Source organism: Passer domesticus, chromosome 2 (genome assembly GCF_036417665.1).
Source record: "Passer domesticus isolate bPasDom1 chromosome 2, bPasDom1.hap1, whole genome shotgun sequence".
NCBI classification, from domain to species: domain Eukaryota; kingdom Metazoa; phylum Chordata; class Aves; order Passeriformes; family Passeridae; genus Passer; species Passer domesticus.
Window position 1 is genome coordinate 50,313,803 of NC_087475.1, and position 16,954 is coordinate 50,330,756.

At 38.6% G+C, this 16,954-nt stretch overlaps 2 long non-coding RNA genes across 7 annotated transcripts in view; one reads left to right on the forward strand and one right to left on the reverse strand.

The window, feature by feature from the left end:
• LOC135295410 (uncharacterized) overlaps positions 1-16,954 on the forward strand; it is a 75,526-nt gene that overhangs the window by 26,394 nt on the left and 32,178 nt on the right. The window lies entirely within an intron of this gene.
• On the reverse strand, positions 1,437-15,368 carry LOC135293896 (uncharacterized). 6 transcript variants are annotated; one of them, XR_010356007.1, is made up of 5 exons: positions 15,182-15,368; positions 12,563-12,786; positions 6,149-6,363; positions 3,922-4,064; positions 1,437-2,602 (listed from the first exon to the last, which is right to left on the reverse strand). It is a non-coding gene; the product is annotated as an uncharacterized LOC135293896 (long non-coding RNA). The 6 variants fall into 6 exon arrangements; XR_010356008.1 differs by lacking the exon at positions 15,182-15,368 and adding an exon at positions 13,889-14,025; XR_010356004.1 differs by lacking the exon at positions 15,182-15,368 and adding an exon at positions 13,715-13,791.

Consider the following 16,954-nt stretch of genomic DNA (forward strand, 5'->3'; position numbering starts at 1 on the left):
AAGGACTGCAGTCTCTAAGTGATCAATTTGATAGATCCAGCCTGCTGTTGTTATCTATCTTCCCTTCCCAACCTTTCCAGCCCTCCACAGAGAAATTCAGCCCTTGAATGCTGTCTGACATGGTTAATGCCTTCCCTCTCAAGCCACTTCTCTGGCATACCTTTAATATTCCTGATATTTCATATATTCCATGATGTGTCTATCCTTAATCACATTTCCTGACTTGCTTTGTCATGCTCCAACTGGTTTAATTTCTTGCTATTGAGGTTGTCGCTAGAAGAGTTTTCTGATAAGGGGAGGGGAAAAGCCCTAAACACTCCAGTGCCTTTGAATCCAGTCCTCTGGATTTCACAAAACTGGCCCACCTATGGATTTTAGTCTCTTTTATGAAATTGCTTTCATCTGAAATACTTCTACCTTCTTTAAGAAAGGGTCTTACCCTGTGATTGTATAGTACCACCATCCACAATTTCACACTTCACTCCAGTGAACAGTAATGGTTTTTTCTCTGTCCATACACCAATCCGAAGAGATATATTTTATAAACAGTGAGTACTTCGGCACATTTAAATAAGCTTTTGGGAGTACTTAGAAAGAAATAAGCTGATTTATATGGAAAAGAAAAAGATGAGGCCAGTGGTGCAGGCTGAATCCTTAAGCTGTGTAGGCTTATTTTATTTAGCTAAACCACAAAATGTCTAGAATATTTAAGTACATATTGTAAAAATGAGCATAACGTAACATTTGCTAAGAAGTCAGGAATAATAAAAACTGCTACTAGTAGAGAGGATGTTGTTCAAGAGAAATTTTCAAGCAACAAAGCAGATGGACAAATGTATAAATGCCCAATTTTGTCAAGTTGCTTGAACCAAGGAGAACTAATCCTGAAATAATTGCACAAGATTTATACATAGGAAAACCAGAAAAGGGAAGCTAAAAGGAGAAGGGTAGAACTGAAGCAGAAGATGGCTCTATAACACATACAGATTGTGTATTTCACCACTGGATTCAGACAGATGAAAACATCAAGGCAGCCTGAGGACACCCAGATTATCTTGACAGAGCTAAGCTCTGTGCCTCGCCAGGAGCTGATAGAGAAATGATAACAGCCAGTGGGTGGGTACTGATTTAAAGAAAAGCAGTAGCAGTTTGTTTAGAGAGCAGATGAGGTGCGGAAATTATATTTGACATCGGTTCAGTATTTTTTGACCTCACTTGTCTTTGTTTTTTTTAGCATCTCCTGTGCTGGCTGCATCATGTCATACTTGCAGAAGGAAATTCAATAAGCACTACCGGTATTAGTGGGTATTTGTACCTCCTTTATGAGAAAACAGACTCTAGTTTAATGGCAGCCCATGTTTTATGATAAAGTCTGAAAAAGGGCATCAGCCATTTGGAGTTACTTACTAACATGACTAACATTATGCAGACTTTTCAGTGGTGTTTTGCTCATTTTTCTTCAAATGCCTCTTTGAGAATTTAAATGAGCTTCCAGTATTTCTACAGAAATTTGTACTTCCACAGACTAATTACATGAAAATATTTATTAATAACTTGTGTTTCCAGTTCCTTTCTTAATTTTTTTAAATATCCAAGCAAACAAGGATGACTTCATTATAAACAAGACTCGCTTCAAATACAGCTCACATAAGTCTGTACAATTTTCTTGTTTTCTCAGTGAGACTGATCTTTCACATACAGACATATTGGCATTAAATTCGATTTACCATGTTTGAAAATAATTCAGCAGTGGAATTACAGGAGTTGATATTGGGATGTGTCTTTTTTTTTTGTTGCTCCATTCTGACACAAATGTGATTTCCTGCCACGTTTAACAAGATTAAGTGATCTTTGTTCAGTTTCTCTCCTTCCATTCTTTCTGTGCAATTTAGGAGTTATAATTTGAAAGAAAAAGAGGTGGCAATGGTAGCGTATTTGCCTATTTTCCAGCAGCAGTAAGAGGGAGAAGACAAACACAGTGATAATAAGCTCATAAGGGTGGCATCACCATGGTAAATTGTCAGAGTAACTCCTCAGTAGGGCACAGAACTAAATTTAGAAGACTACACTGCTGGTGAGTCATTGATCACTGCACAAGAAGCATGGTCTTCTGTTGTGGATACATCTACTGCATTTTGCAGGCATGGCAATGCGGGTGGGCAGGGATTGAATTATGCAGTTGTACAAGTTATGTCTTAAATTGGCACAGGTGAGATGGAGCAAGCAAAAATGCATGGTGGATCTGGATATTGGGGTTTATTTAAGAACCCCTGGGATTTAAGCTTTTGCTCTGCCTTATTTCCTCACACATTCATCCTCTGCCTCCCCACCAGCACCATGTTCCCCAGGTCTCGGTGTCCCTCTGCACAGGGAGATGTTTTTGCTGGCTAGGAAAGCACAGGCTTTCAGTCAGATGATGCTGTGCCACTGCCCACAGGTACCAGTCTCAGATGTGAGAGGTCTCTGGTCCAGAGTGTCTGCTCATCCCCCAGCACTTGTCACCAGGCAATGATCTGATCTCCAGGGTCTTCTGCAACTTCCAGGATCTTTTCTCCAGTCGTGATCTTCACCGCCTTCTTTTGCAGCCCCCAGATTTCCCCATCTAAATAGTCAATGTGCAGAAGCAAACGCATGATCAGCTCCTAATTGGTGGTTCTGTCTTACATTTTGTTATTAATTGGAGGAATCAGAACATGCCAGACTTATTTAGTCCCAGTGTTATCAAAATTTAGTCAGCCTGTGCCATTTGCAGCTAGCAGGCTGCACACTCACAGCTCGTGCTTGCTTATGAGTTCAAAAGTTCACTTTCAGATGATCACCCACTCACCCACAGACACACAATTATCTTCTGCTCTCAGTGTTCAGTCTAAATTATCTTCACCTACAATAGTTATTTTAAAAAAAAATCAGCTAAATCTTGATGGAAAAATAATTGGAAAATAAAGCATCTCAGTGACTCTGGAGCATCTATGGCAGTGACAGCTATTAGGATTGCTGTCTTAGTGGGATACCAGGTACAAAGGCATGCACTAAAATTAGCTTGTTGTGGTAGCAGTGCAATGACTCTGAACTAGAAAACAGGCTTTTTTTTTTTTTTCTCCTACCACAATATACACTGTCCTGAAACAAATTTCAAATTTTTGTGTTTAGGCTTAGATAAAATCAATAGTAATTTCAGGTAACATTTAGAAGTTGTTCTTTCTTCTGAAATTTGTCATATTAGAGCACAGGTTAGACTTTTCTAACAGACTTCCAGGGACCATGGCTATCTTATATGACTTTTGGAAAAGGGCTTGTGTAGTACATTGGCTTTCTGGAAAGACCAGAAAAGCTGACTGAGCTCATGTCCAGGTGGGGAAGAACTGGAAAGGGCAATGCTTTTTGTACTAACTTTTTTTTTTTTTCCTGATAGCCTTCCTGTGGGACACCCAGAGGAAAAAGAAGGAAAGAGCCAATGTTACTTCTGAAAATGCACAGTGTGCACAGTGGCAGGGTAGATAGCAGGGAGACCACTGCCTAAGGTACATATCACGTACATTAAGAAAGTTTACATATATCTTATACACAGCCAGCAGGGAGCTCAAAAGTGGCCAGTATATCTATTCCATTATATTTTAGCTTTGTGTGTTAAAAATACTATGAAAATAAAAGCTGTTTTACAACAGATCTTTTTTCAAAAACTTCTGCATATAGTCACTATTTCAGTACTGGCTATGTGAAATGATAGAACGAGATGAAAATAGCTAGATTATGCTCTTAGCTCTGCAAATATAAATCTGGAATAGCTCTGCAGAGGTTTGAGGAATTATTTCTGATTTACTGTAGTATAGCTGTAAGACAAATTGGTCTAAGGAGTATAGCTGTCTAATATTTTCTTCTGTATACTGCTTTATTACTTTGAACACAACAGCAGTAGACAACCTTCTGTTACAGGGTGATTCAGTAGTTCCCCAAGACACTGTGATACCATTATAACCACACAGCCAGCCAGCTGCATCAAGCTGACAGCTAAACAGACTCTTCTTTCAATTCCTTGGTGTCGGTTGCCTTCCAGTGATTTACATCTGGAAATGAACATAAAGAAAAATACTTTGTGACAGCCCACCATTTGGATGATGTCTTCATTGATCTAAAACCACCACGTGTTAAAGCAGAAATTAAAAATTTGTCAAGAGAGTAGTCTCTGTGTCCAAAATGTCTGTGATTCTAACAGAACTGACTTTAATTTGTTATTACCTTGAAAAAGGAGGAAAATAAAAACAGTTAGAGATTGCCAGCCACATCACAGATGCCAGGGAGCCATGCAGATAAACATTTCAAAAACAAAAGGTCCAACCACAGTGGAGGTCTAGTAGAATGACTGTTTGCTGCAGAGTCTTGCAGCAAGGACCTTGAGAATTGAAACCATGATTCTGAGCAAAGGAGACAACTCCCACTCTCAATACTGCCGAGATTCATGTTGCCTACAGACTAGCATTGGGAGAGGAAGGATCAGGAAGGAAAGCAAGACTTTGAGGTTCCTTTGCCCAATTGTTGCAAAGATTTACAGGGCTCAAATACTCTAAGAAAAGAATTTGGCTTAGAAAAGTTGGGTAATAAAGATTGTAGGGGTGGTAAGAGTTTCAGCTTCTTCAGAGGGGATGAAAGTTGGCCCAGGAAGTTGGGATAGGAGAGAGTGGTGTAGTTGTTGAGGGAAGAGTCCAGGTGAAGCAAGGGTGTGTGGAAGGTTAAGGAAAACAAAGCTGAGACACAAGCTGGACAGATCTCACACTGATTTACAATGATAAAAAAGCTCTTTTAGCAGAGTTCATAGTGTGTATGCTGTGTATAGTTCATTACTGAGGTTTATAACATTTCATTTGTAAAATTACAGGTTGATTAGCACTGATATCAGCATTGCTAATGCAGTAGTGAAAATCAAAACAGCTGCACTGGTATATGAGACTCGGCTTGTTTGGCCTATGGGTCTCAGGCAAACTCAGTGAAGCTAAAAAAAAAAATTGGAGCTAAAAAAAATTGGACATGAGCTGTGCATCCTCTTTCACAAAGTCTTGTTTGATGCCCTGAATTTACCAGCACCTCAGAATGCATAGTTGGAAAATGCTGCTTGCTGTATGCTTCCAAAAGCCTGATGTAAAAATCTTCTCACTACACACAATTTAGCAAATATGGAAATTTTCACCCAAACAAAGTAAAAGGGTTGATCTGGGAAGGAATGCAGCCATGTACAGAAGCATGCCTATAAATCTTATATTTGAAAAAATGGAAGCACTCAAGCAACTGTGTAATTGTAAGTTTATGTGAAAAAAACCAAAGGTTCAAAGGAGAGGAAAGAGTTGCTTGCCCCAAACCCATGGAATGTTGCTGCTTTGGCAACATCCCTGCATGAATGAGTCAAAGTTTGTAGGGAGAGAAAATGTTTTTAGAAGTGGGAAACCAGACAGGCTTTCAGACGTGTAATCCCTTATTTATATATGACATGGAAACAGAAAACTTTAAACATGGGCTGAGAACAACTACTCTGAACAAAATGATAAATTTTTATAGAATAATCTGATAAAGTAGTTGTAGTCAATGTGAAGAAGGAAAGTTGTTAATTTATTACTTGTCAAAAATGGTGGTATGTGAGAAATGGAATGTGAGAAAAATAGATTGTGTTTCTACAAAAGCCATGATTTCTAATATTTAGTAATTTTAGTTCCCAAGACCATCTTTTGGAGGCACTTTGTAAACAGAAGAGATGTCTCCCTTGGTGTTGATAGCAGGGAAGTTGGCACCCAAGGACCCATAGGGTGAAAAATGTTTTCCTTCTGGTTAACTGGATATTTTGACCTTTTGTCCATTGTCTGTGTGTGTTCTTTTTGGTGTGCAGTGACACCTTAACTTCAGCTATATGTTCACACGTGGGCATCTGGTGCACTTTATCTTCCTGCAAATAGAGGAGCTGGAGATTTTCATGGTACTACTACAGAAGCATTAATTCTAAGATGTGGTAGTATAGTGGTTGGTTCTTTGCTGGTTTATCCATGCTGGTCACAAGAAAAAGCATGTCTTAATGATGTTTTTATGCAGGAGGGACAGACAGATGTCTGAAGATTTTTTCCTATAAAAATTCATAAACAACATTATCCATTTCTAGCAGGCTTACCTTCCTCACACCCTTCTGTTGCAAGGGCTGGACCAGTATTTCCCACATCACTTTTCTTTCTTTCTTTTTCTTTAAAGAATCAGAGAGGAACCAAATGTTGGGTAGGGCCATGCCCAGTTGTGTTTTAGATAAGTCACTGCAAAAGGCACCACTGCCTTGAAGCTCTGCTTCCCTAAATTGCTTGTACCACAACTATTCTGTTCCAGGCAGGTGAGCTGTTGAGATAGAGAGCAGAAGACATATCTCATGCTCATGTTTTCAAAATGGAACTGAATTACAATTCTGCTGAAAAATCTAACATTGCATTATTCTAACAAATAAAATAGTTTTCGCCCCCAGGAAGAAGCTAAGCAAAAATAAGATGATACAGGACAAGAAAACATTCATGAAGCATACAGCTGAGTACTGCTTAAAATTCAGGGTCATGTTCTGCCCTCAGGTACACCAGATCACAAAGCTTGTGGACAACATCATACAAATATATATATATATTTATCTCAAGCCATAAATTTGCCTTCAATTTGGACATACTTATTTTTCCTGCAGCCTGACTGCCTACCCCTTTGAAGTCCTATGTAAATTCCAGATCTGCCCTGTTGTTATTTGCCAGTACAGAAGTGCCTGAAATTGGGAAGAGAATTTATTTAGTTGAAGATTTTTTTGTTTTCAAGAAAATCATTCAGATGTTTAAGGCAAGTCAACCACTGGGCCAGTTTTGCATACCTGTTTGGAAGCATGAAACAGAAGAAAGAATGATTGGAGGGATCCCTTGTCTAACAGTCAGGGGCTATAGCTAAGGATATACCTTATAAGGATATTAGGTAAATGTTCAAAGAGCTTAGAAAAATTACAGGTCAACTCCCATGTTTATAACTGACTTCTGAGTCTGAATGTCAATAGTATGAAATAATTTCAGTGTTTCTCCTAGTATCTGAGGGTACATTTGGAACTAACCTAAATCTACAAAAGGTATTATCTGGAGCAGCACTAGAGACTGCCTATGTTACCTTCTTTCAAACCCCTTTCCCAACCTGTGCTTGACAAAGAATGATGTAGTGGAATCAGCACAGTGAAAGAATTGCATGAAAGTCAGAAGAAAAATGGAGGATTCCTTTCTAGAAGTCATGGGCATTCATAAACATCAGGAATAGACAGAGCATATGTGGGAATCAATTCAGCAGAAGTTTCATTTTCATCTGCTTGTAGGTGTTTTTGGACCGTAGGAGGAATATGTAATAATGGTTTTATAATCGCAAGAAATTTGGCTGTAGGATGATGTATTGATAGAGCAATTTGTTTCTGGTTTTACTCAGATTATTCACTAGTGTAAGCAATATGTTTGCATGAACAGTGAAAATAGAAGACTTATTTTTCCCATTTTTAGTCAAGGAAAACTAAATGTATACTATGTACAATGTCTAAAATAGCTTCACAGTGTGCATCGTGCTTAAAATAGTTACTATTCCTGTCTCACTTGCACAATTTCATTAGCACATTTATGTATAGGGCTTAACTGACAGAAGAGTAGCAGTTCTTATAGAAACCATTTTGATAGAACATTTAATTTTTTAAAAAAATTGTTTGAAAAGAGATAGTAAGTTTGGAAAGATTAATGTATACTGAAAAATGACATGTGATACAATGATGGTTTTATCATTCTTTAACCTTTTTAGCTTCAAGATATACTTGCTGAAATATGAAACAAACCCTCCAAAACCTAAACTGAGTTTTATAGAACTCAGAAAGAAGGAATTATTATAGTTTGGCCTTCTCCTACAATGAGAAATCAAAACAGAGACATAGCTATCTTGAGGAATTTCATGAAATCAAAAAAAGGATGTGAGTTTTGAAGGTAATAAATGATAAGACTGCCAAAGATACACAATGCAAGTAGACTTCTGCCAACTGCAGCTAAGGAGGATGCATCCTAATCTTGTAGGGGTTGTGTTCAATGTTGGAACAAAAAGCTCTGCCAAAATGCTCAGTAAGTTTGTGGGACCAGCTCTGGAAATTTTTGAATGAGCTGTCATTAGACAGACTTCTGATTTTTTGCCTGTCAATGTAAAAGACAAAAATGTGTTGCGAGACATGTTCCAAGGGTCAAAGATCAAGGGAAGTTGCAGCTGGCTCATTTACAAGGAGGCAGCATGACAAGGGGCAGAAAGGTATGACATAGAGAAGGGATGAACATTGATAAAATTACCAATGGTTTGACAAAATGTCAGATGCACAGAAAGATGGTGCTTTGATATTCAGAAAGATATGTTATTATGCTCTGTGCTATTTGAAAAACTAAAAAGCTCCTTACTGTCTTACATTTCCTCAAGTGCTAAAATTCTAGTGGTTAACAAATTCTATTCAAAGTTCTTTTTTCCCCTGTCACCCTGGACATTTGTAAGGAAACTCAGAAAGGCAGTGGATGTGGATTCTTGGGGGTTATGTGGAAGTGAGGAATGACTTGCTTAGCAGAGGCTGTTTCCAGAGTGCTGGTCTGCAGGAAAGCATAAGTAGATACAGTGTGTGTCAGAGTGTTTTCTAGAGATACAGGTTTTGGAACCAACAAGGGATGGGAAATCATATTAAACACTCTCTGAATGCCCTGAATCAATAACCTTTTTGGATATATTGTCATCTCTTTGAGCTCCAGCCCAGAAAGGGTTAATCTGGAACATTATCCTTTCAGTGGGAATTTTATGCTCCTTCCAACATGAGTGAGTCACCATTGCCTGGCTAACAGGCAATGACATTTGTTGATAAGAATGTCACACAGTGCATGTAGAATGAGAGGCGTTGCAAATGGAATTATGTCATGCAGAGATCTCACCAGAACCACAGAGTCTTAGAAGGTAGGTGAGCCTACAAGGGTCCTCTGTAGCTGAAAGAGAAGTACAGGCAAACACAGAACTTGTCTTACTCAGCTGACTTAATATCTGGGTCAACCTCTGAAGATGCCTCTACTGACTCCATAAAGATCCCAGGGGCACTCCTGAATTAGGTCCCTGAACTGCCTAAATATCTGTGTGATCAACTGAACCATCTCTATGATTTCAGGTTAACTTTGCATCTGTTTCTAGTACAGAGTTTTTGTTTAACATCATACATATGATAATAACCTTCTAAGTAAAACTTCAGAAATATTTTTGAGGATTCACCTTCTCTTTGCATCCTCTGCTCAGTTCAGAAGAATTGGAGATAGCTTTCTTTAGGCTTTTTTTATAACTTCGGGAAATGGTATCAGCTTTTGATAAAATCAAAATATCTCTATCATCCTCTATCAGTGACAGTTTCTTAATGAATAGATTGATTTTGTTGTTATGGCAGCTGGGCACAGGCTGAGAATAATTCAGAGGCATTTCAGAGATTTCTGACTAACTGCATGAAGTGACACTGTTTTTAGATGACTTTTTATTTTCTCCTGGTCTTCCCATCTTCTTCTGATGTTTGGAAATTATTTTCTATTTTTTAACTCACTGGACATTAATCTCATTGCACTTCTGCTAAAGTCAATCCAGGAACATTATGGTTCTGCAGAAAAATATAAATGACACAATCCACCCACAAGCATTTCTTTATGCAAAGTATCTCCTTCCTTACCTTGTGACTTGATGGCTAGTAAAAATTTGTAATATTTATTTATGACAAATTGAACAAGGCTCAACTACAAAAAGGTAGGAAGGTCAATACAAAGCACATTATGATATCTCATTTTAATAGGAGTCCCGTCCTTAACTTACGTTGTTGAAATTCTGATCAAAATGTACTCATTTTCTTGCTTCAATTGGCAATTGTAACTATACTTATATTTTTTCTACAGTCAAAATGCTCAAATGTAGTAATTATTTGGGGGTATGGGCTTTTTATATCTTGTGGGTTCCTCAACACTATGAAAATATTTCAGCCTCTAAAACTTATGACAGCACACATTTTTTTGTTTTCAAAAAGTGTGATATGATTACATAGTCATAGTATTTGATGTTCTTTTGTTCCCACCTCAGCTAGAGTAATCATTTTTAATATGAAGTGATATGGTGACAATATTACTTAACATAGTAATTCAGCTTTCTTTAGGCCCGAAAGAATATGATCCATTGTTTGTTATAAACAATTACATTTCAAATTCATAATATTCAGTTTCAAGTAAGAGTAATTTACAGAATGGTGTAATGTAGAAGCATGAGTAATCACGCCTATCTTTCATGTGAACACTTGAAGTGACACTGATTGCAGTGGCATTCTGTATCCCATCTTCCCAAATAAAATGAAACGAGCTACATTTCACAGTGATTCATAGGGGTTTGGGGACTTGGATGCCTATCTCAAACTCACACACCTTTCCAAGGTTGTCATCATGTACTTAATAGAGGAATTCAATACTTTGGTGAACTAAATCTCAGTTACATGCTTGTCTTTTTCTATTGACAGTAAGTAAAGCATTGAACAGCTACATTCCTACATAGGAATCTCAGCTGTCCACCTGAATTTGAATTAATTTAAACATGCAGATAATGTATCTTTTTCCTTTAAGGTATTTTGCAACTGCACAAAGTAAAGCTTCTAAGTTAAATATTAACAGTATGGGAAGGATGCAAAATAGCTTAAAAAACCCCTTATACTAAAATGGAGAGTACTTGCCGTCCACTTCTGAGTTTGTAGATCAAAAAATGAAAAGACACTTTTTAAGTGCAATCTGTCTTCCATAGCCTAATTCAGGAATTATCTCTATTTAAAGCCATTAGTGGATTGGGCTCTATTATAGAATAGTGGAATGGTAAAGGCCTTCTAGGCTATTTTTTTTCTCGAAACTGCAAGAAAGTTGAATCTTCATAAAGCCTAGATGGCAGTCTAGATTAATAAGATGTTTTTGACACAGGATTCTCATCAGGATTGACAGAGATGGGAATTTCCCTAATTTTCTGTTCGATTAAGATTTTCGTATCACATTTACTGCAATTGCTCCCAACACTTTCTACGTTTTTTCCTTGTCCTTTTCCAGAAAATTATTTTCTGGATTCCGTGAAAGAAGGGGGGAACAACACAGGCAGCACTGTCCACAACAAATCTCACCAACTTCCTTCTTTAAATATATTCATTTTGTGGTATCCTTTATGTGACAGAGCAGCTCCCAATACTGGGGACAGGCAGGGATTTAGTGCTGAACATTCTCCTTGGCCCTTTAACTACACTGGGTGAATGCACTCCATGAGTTTAACCCCAGAGTGTGAGTTCCTCTCTAGGTGCATCACTGCTTTCAGAGAAGTCAATAGGACACTTACATGCAGCAAGGCTTACAGCCATCATTCTGATATCTTGCAAGTCAGCATAAATGAGATTGAATTCTGGTTTCCTATTGCCTGGTGATCATTTCCAGGGTAATGAGAAAAGGGAAAAAGAAAAAAAAATCCCCGAAAGAAGAATTATTAGAAATCTGCCCTCTGTAATGCTATTCAAAGGGTTCAGTTATTTGAGAAAAGTTGCCTGGATAAAAATAGATTCCTCATTGATAGTCAGGTCATTGAGACTCCATAAAAGGAGACGCTATTGAAAAAGTTCCTGCAAGCTGGCTTTGTTTAGCATCTGACTGAATTGTGGGAGCCCTGAAGCTACCAGCAGCTTCCTGCCTGCCACTCCTGGAAATCCTTTAGATAGTACAAGCAATAAACACTACCCAGTGGGAAACTGCAGAGTAATGTTTTACACTGATTACATGCTAACAGCAGGGAGAAGCTTGATGTGGACTTTCAGAAGTCAAATATATGAGCTGAATACTCTTTTCTTATAATAAATAATTTATCAAATCTAGGACACTACCCTATTCTCTCAGATAAAGAGGGCTTAAGATTACATTCACACTCCCTTTAAGCCAGTGACAGTGATGTGGCTCTGAAAAGCATGAAATTATTCCTGATTCTCCAGTAAGTCAAACTATATCCATTAAGATTAATGAAAAAAAACCCAATGGGATTTGTATTTAAAATTTCATATGTTTGCCAGGCAGTGCAACTGATTGGATTTTCTTTTTCTTCTTGTTTAATGAAGTAATTGTCATACATATAGTTTAGAATGTATTTTAAAAAATTTATTTCCAAACCCATGGAAACAAAATAAACACAGGTGAATTTAACACAATTTACAAGGGAAAAAAGTTAATTGAATTCTGATTGAAAGGTGTGGTTTGGTGACTGACTAAATCTCCCTATAGCTGTGGGTATTGTCACAAGAGTTGATGTTCTTGCTCCACAGAGAATAAAAAGTTTCGCAGAGTATTTGTAATGCTATAGTATATTTATATGAATGAAAAGTTCAAGACTTGGTAACTAATAATACTTAGTATTTTAAGAATCCATGTGCATAAACTTTATATTGAGGCTAGTGACTTTCTATGTGGGTTTCATTTTTGCTGATATCATTCATTACCTTATATAGCATTTAGTAACAGCAATGGTATCTCAGCTGCATTTCTGTGTGGAAATCTTCTAGCTGACCTTTTTGTGAGTTTGGCAGGTTTTGAGGGTTTTTTTCCAAGTTTCTGGTGTGCTTTTCTTTGGTGCTTTTTTATAGCTTTCTCTCTTCTTTGGACACTGCGTGCCTTTCCGTTGCTTTTCCATTTAATAGTTCTAGTTCCAATTCTTCTGCCAAGTCTGTTAGAAGGAAAGGGGCTGGGTTTAATTTTCCTGATGAAGGAATCATCTTGAACCCTGGCAAGTCCTTCCAAAACTAAGCTATGGGGGAGGCTGCAGTGTTCCCACTGATACAGGAACTACTTTTGATGGATGTTTCAGGACAGGCTGCCCTTAGGAGCTATTCTTACACATAAGCATCAAGTACAAGAGATTGAGAAAATATTTGAAAAGAAAGAATAAGCTATTGAAAACCACTACAACAACGCCTCATAAGATCTGATGAGTACTCTCTTCAGTCCTCATTTAGTGCTGTGCTGCTAACAAAATTATGTGTGAAGTCAGCGGCTCCCGTCCTCCACTTCATATCACTGTGGGCTGCTGAAACACAGTAATTCAGCAGCTCCATCATCTGGTTGTATAAAGCTTTGGTGAAGCTGCTTAAAGTGGGTCCACTTCTGATGCCAAGAGCAGAGGGTATCAGCTGAACCAGGTCAGGCATTTTCAAACACCTCTGAGAATGGCTGTTCTACAATGTTCATGGATTCCAGGTTTTAGAGGGACTAGGACAAACTTGAGGAGAGGGTCCGTGAGAACGTCATGATGTTCAACAAGCCCAAGTGCAAGGTGCTGCACTAGACTTGGACTTCCCCAGATATAAGTACAGATGAGAAGAAGTCATTGAGACTAGCCCTGCCAAGAAAGAAATCCCCATGGATGAAAAGCAGGAGACAGGAGAAAGGGGGGCTCAATGGGGCTGGGCAGGAGGGAGCTGGAGGCAGAGGGAGTGGGGACAGGAGTGCCAAGGACCTGGGAGCAGGTAGGAAAGGGGGTGAGGGAGCTGGGTGGCACTGTGTCCTGCCTGGTCTGGACACCCTCTGGCCCAGGAGCTGGCATTTCTGCCCTGGCCCTTGTCCAGCTGAGCTCCACCACATACCCTGGCACTCACCCCTGCCCAGCCTGCTCTGCCATGCTTTGGTGATCATCCCATTGTGACCTGTCCCCTCTGCTGCCACTGGGGATGGAATCCCAGCAAAGACCTCTTCATCTCTCTCCTTCCTTCTACATTTACTTCTTTTTACTATTCCTTTTTTGTTCTCCTCTTTTGTCTACTCCACTCTACCATTTCCTTTCTTCCCTCTTTTTCAGGGCCTGGTTGCCAGAGTTTCTCAGGAGGCAGTCCTGAAGGGTAAAGTAGTCCAGGAAGGCTGGGAATTCTTCAGGAAGGAAATCAGTTTCTGGGTAAAAAATGCCTGCAAGGCCAGGCTCGGTGGTGAATGGAGTTACATTCAGCTGGCACTGTGTCACCAGTGGTGCTCTTCCCAGGGTTCAGTGTCAGGATCAGTCTTGTTTACTCCCCCTCCAGCAAGATCAGGGAGAGAATAGGAAGGGTAAAAGTGAGAAAATTCTTGGGCAGGGAGAAAGTTTAATAGGGCAAAAGTGCAAACAAGTAAAGCAGAACAAGGAATTCATTCACCCTTTTCCATGGGCAGGCAGGTGTTCAGCCATCTACAGGAGAGCAGGTTCCCATCACATGTAATGGTTACTTGGGAAGACAAACACCAGCACTCCCAACTTTCTCCTTCTTCCCCTCACTTTATATTCTGAGCATGGTGTCATATGATTTGGAATATCCTTTGGATCTGATTGTGTCACCCGTCCTTGCTGTGTCTCCTCCACACACCCCCAACTCCTTCACCAGTGTGGCAGTATAAAAAGCAGAAAAGGCCTTGGCTCTGTGCAAGCCTTGCTCAGCAATAACAAAATATCTCTGTAACATCAACCCTGTGTACAGTACAAAGCCTAAAAACACAGACCTGCATCGGCCACTGTGAAGACTATTGATGCCATACCAACCAAAACCAGTACAAGGCGCAACTCAAATATCTTCTTTAGGATACCACTGAGGGGTTTTTAGGTTAGAAATAGCAGTCCTTGTGGATCCTGCAGTTTGTGACTCTCTGGCATGTTTTGTTCAGACCTTTTCTATGATATTCCACACTTCAGAAGGTAAAAAAAAGATTGATGAGAAATTGACTGAATGGCACAACAGTGAACCATTACTTCTAAATCAATGTTTTCCCTGTCTCCAACAAATATTTAAATTGGAAACAATCTGTGAAAATTGTTACTAACCTTCTTCTCTGTCAACACACAATGCTGAAGCAGACCTTGCATTGGGACCATTACTTGCTATGAAGGTAAAGAAACTGGGGCAAGAGTCTCATGCGGGGCAACTGGAAGTGAAACTGCTGCTTAGAAGTTAAATGACCTCATTAAGGAGTTTAAAACAAATGCAAGAAGAGGCTCAGTTCTAGTAACAATGATAAAGGAGAAAAATGAATTATCAATAAATCTTCAAATAAACAAAGAACAAGAATTATTATTTTGGAATGAAAATGGCTTTGCCACTTACCTTTCTATACAACAAATGCCAAGACTTCTCATTATTCTGTTTCTTTTGGAGCCAAGGGCGGCAGAATCAACATGTTCTTTTCAGTACAATCCCCAGGGGATAACTGAAACATAATTGCATTTTTTATGAGGTGTGTAGATTTAAACTTTATTTTGTTTTTAGATATTTTTACTTTCTAAGAAAAGGAAGAAGTAGTAAAGTCACTAGTAAAGTCACTCAGGTTTATCCTTTTAAATTACTTTTACAGACTTCAATGGAAAAAGTCTTTTTACTCTTTTCCCCTGATATATAGTAATAATGAAAAAAATCACTCTTCTTTTTTTTTTAATTCTCATTTTTTAGGAACAACTGAGACAGTGTCAGTTCTGATTATGGGTAATTATGGAGCTGGCACAGACATTCAAGGATAATTCAACAATAGCCTGAGCAAAATATAAGGAGAGAAGTTCCTTTTCATTTGTGTTAGCTGCATTTTCTCATCATTGGAGAAGAAACAAAAATGGTAGAGGAAAAGTTATTCCTACTTTCCAAACTAGCTCCTGCATAAGGATGTTGACTGTGTAAAATATAGGGTACCTGTGTGGTCAAGGAAACTCTTGAACACATCAGTCAATTGACATAGGCACAGACAGACAGGATGGCTGACTTGTTCCCTGGAGGTGCCAACTGCCCTTGAGCCCCTGGGCAGGGTGGGCCAAGGCACTCTGTCCACCAAGGTGACAGAGATTATGTTGGGTAAAATCCACCCTTAGTTGCTCAGTACAACCAGGTTTGCCAAACTGCAGAAGCAGTCTCATTATTTTATTTATTGTTTCATATTGGATAAGTTAAATGAATGTCAAGGACTTGTTTTTTAATTCAAATATTTCTTCATTTGCTGACATCTGTTATCATCTCTAGTCAGTTATTATAAAAAAAAATTAGCAAACAAGACCTTCAGCTTTCCTTAATTGACAATGGGCAGAACATTTCTAATGAATCAATCATCATCATCATCCACTTTTATTTAGCATCACACTGGCACAGGACATTGACATTCTCTGTTTCAAAGACTGAAATTCCTCATCACCTGTGTAAGAGGAAGAATAAGGTATTTTCCCTTTTCATCTTTGACAGTTTAAATTAAACTGTGTCTCTGGCTGTCTCACAGACAAGGTTCTTTTAAGACAGCAGATAAGGGCCAGTGTTTGAAGAACTTTAATTATAGGTTCAGATGATAAAAACTGGCTGGAGTAGGCTAATTTTTACAAAAGACCTTATCCTGTCGTGTTCTTGGGAAAAGAAAAAAAAAGAAACAAGAAAAAACCAAAAAGTTTCAGTACCCAGGACAGAAAGAATTACATGCAATGCATACAGAAAATGATCCTCTCACATTTGCTCAAAGCTCATTTTATTGACAAATTTGAAATGACAAAAATTACTCTACTCTTGCTATGATAAACATCTAGTTTTTTTTCCTAAGTATAATAATCATCATCAAGTCCCACTACCTGACCACCTCAGGGCTGGCCAAAACTCAAAGCATGTTACCAAGGGCATTGTCCATATGCCTTTTAAACACTGATAGGCTTAGGACTTTCAGAATAAGAGTTTGTTTCCTGTGCATACTATAATAGACTAGGATAAAAGTAAACACAACTGCAAGAAAAGAAAACTTTTCTTGGGCTTTTATCTTTCATTTCCAATTTTTGGTCAAACAGCTCATTCTGGATAATTCCTTTCCTAATGCAATGCTGTATAACCTTGTCCATGGATCCTTGCCTACAGATGTTG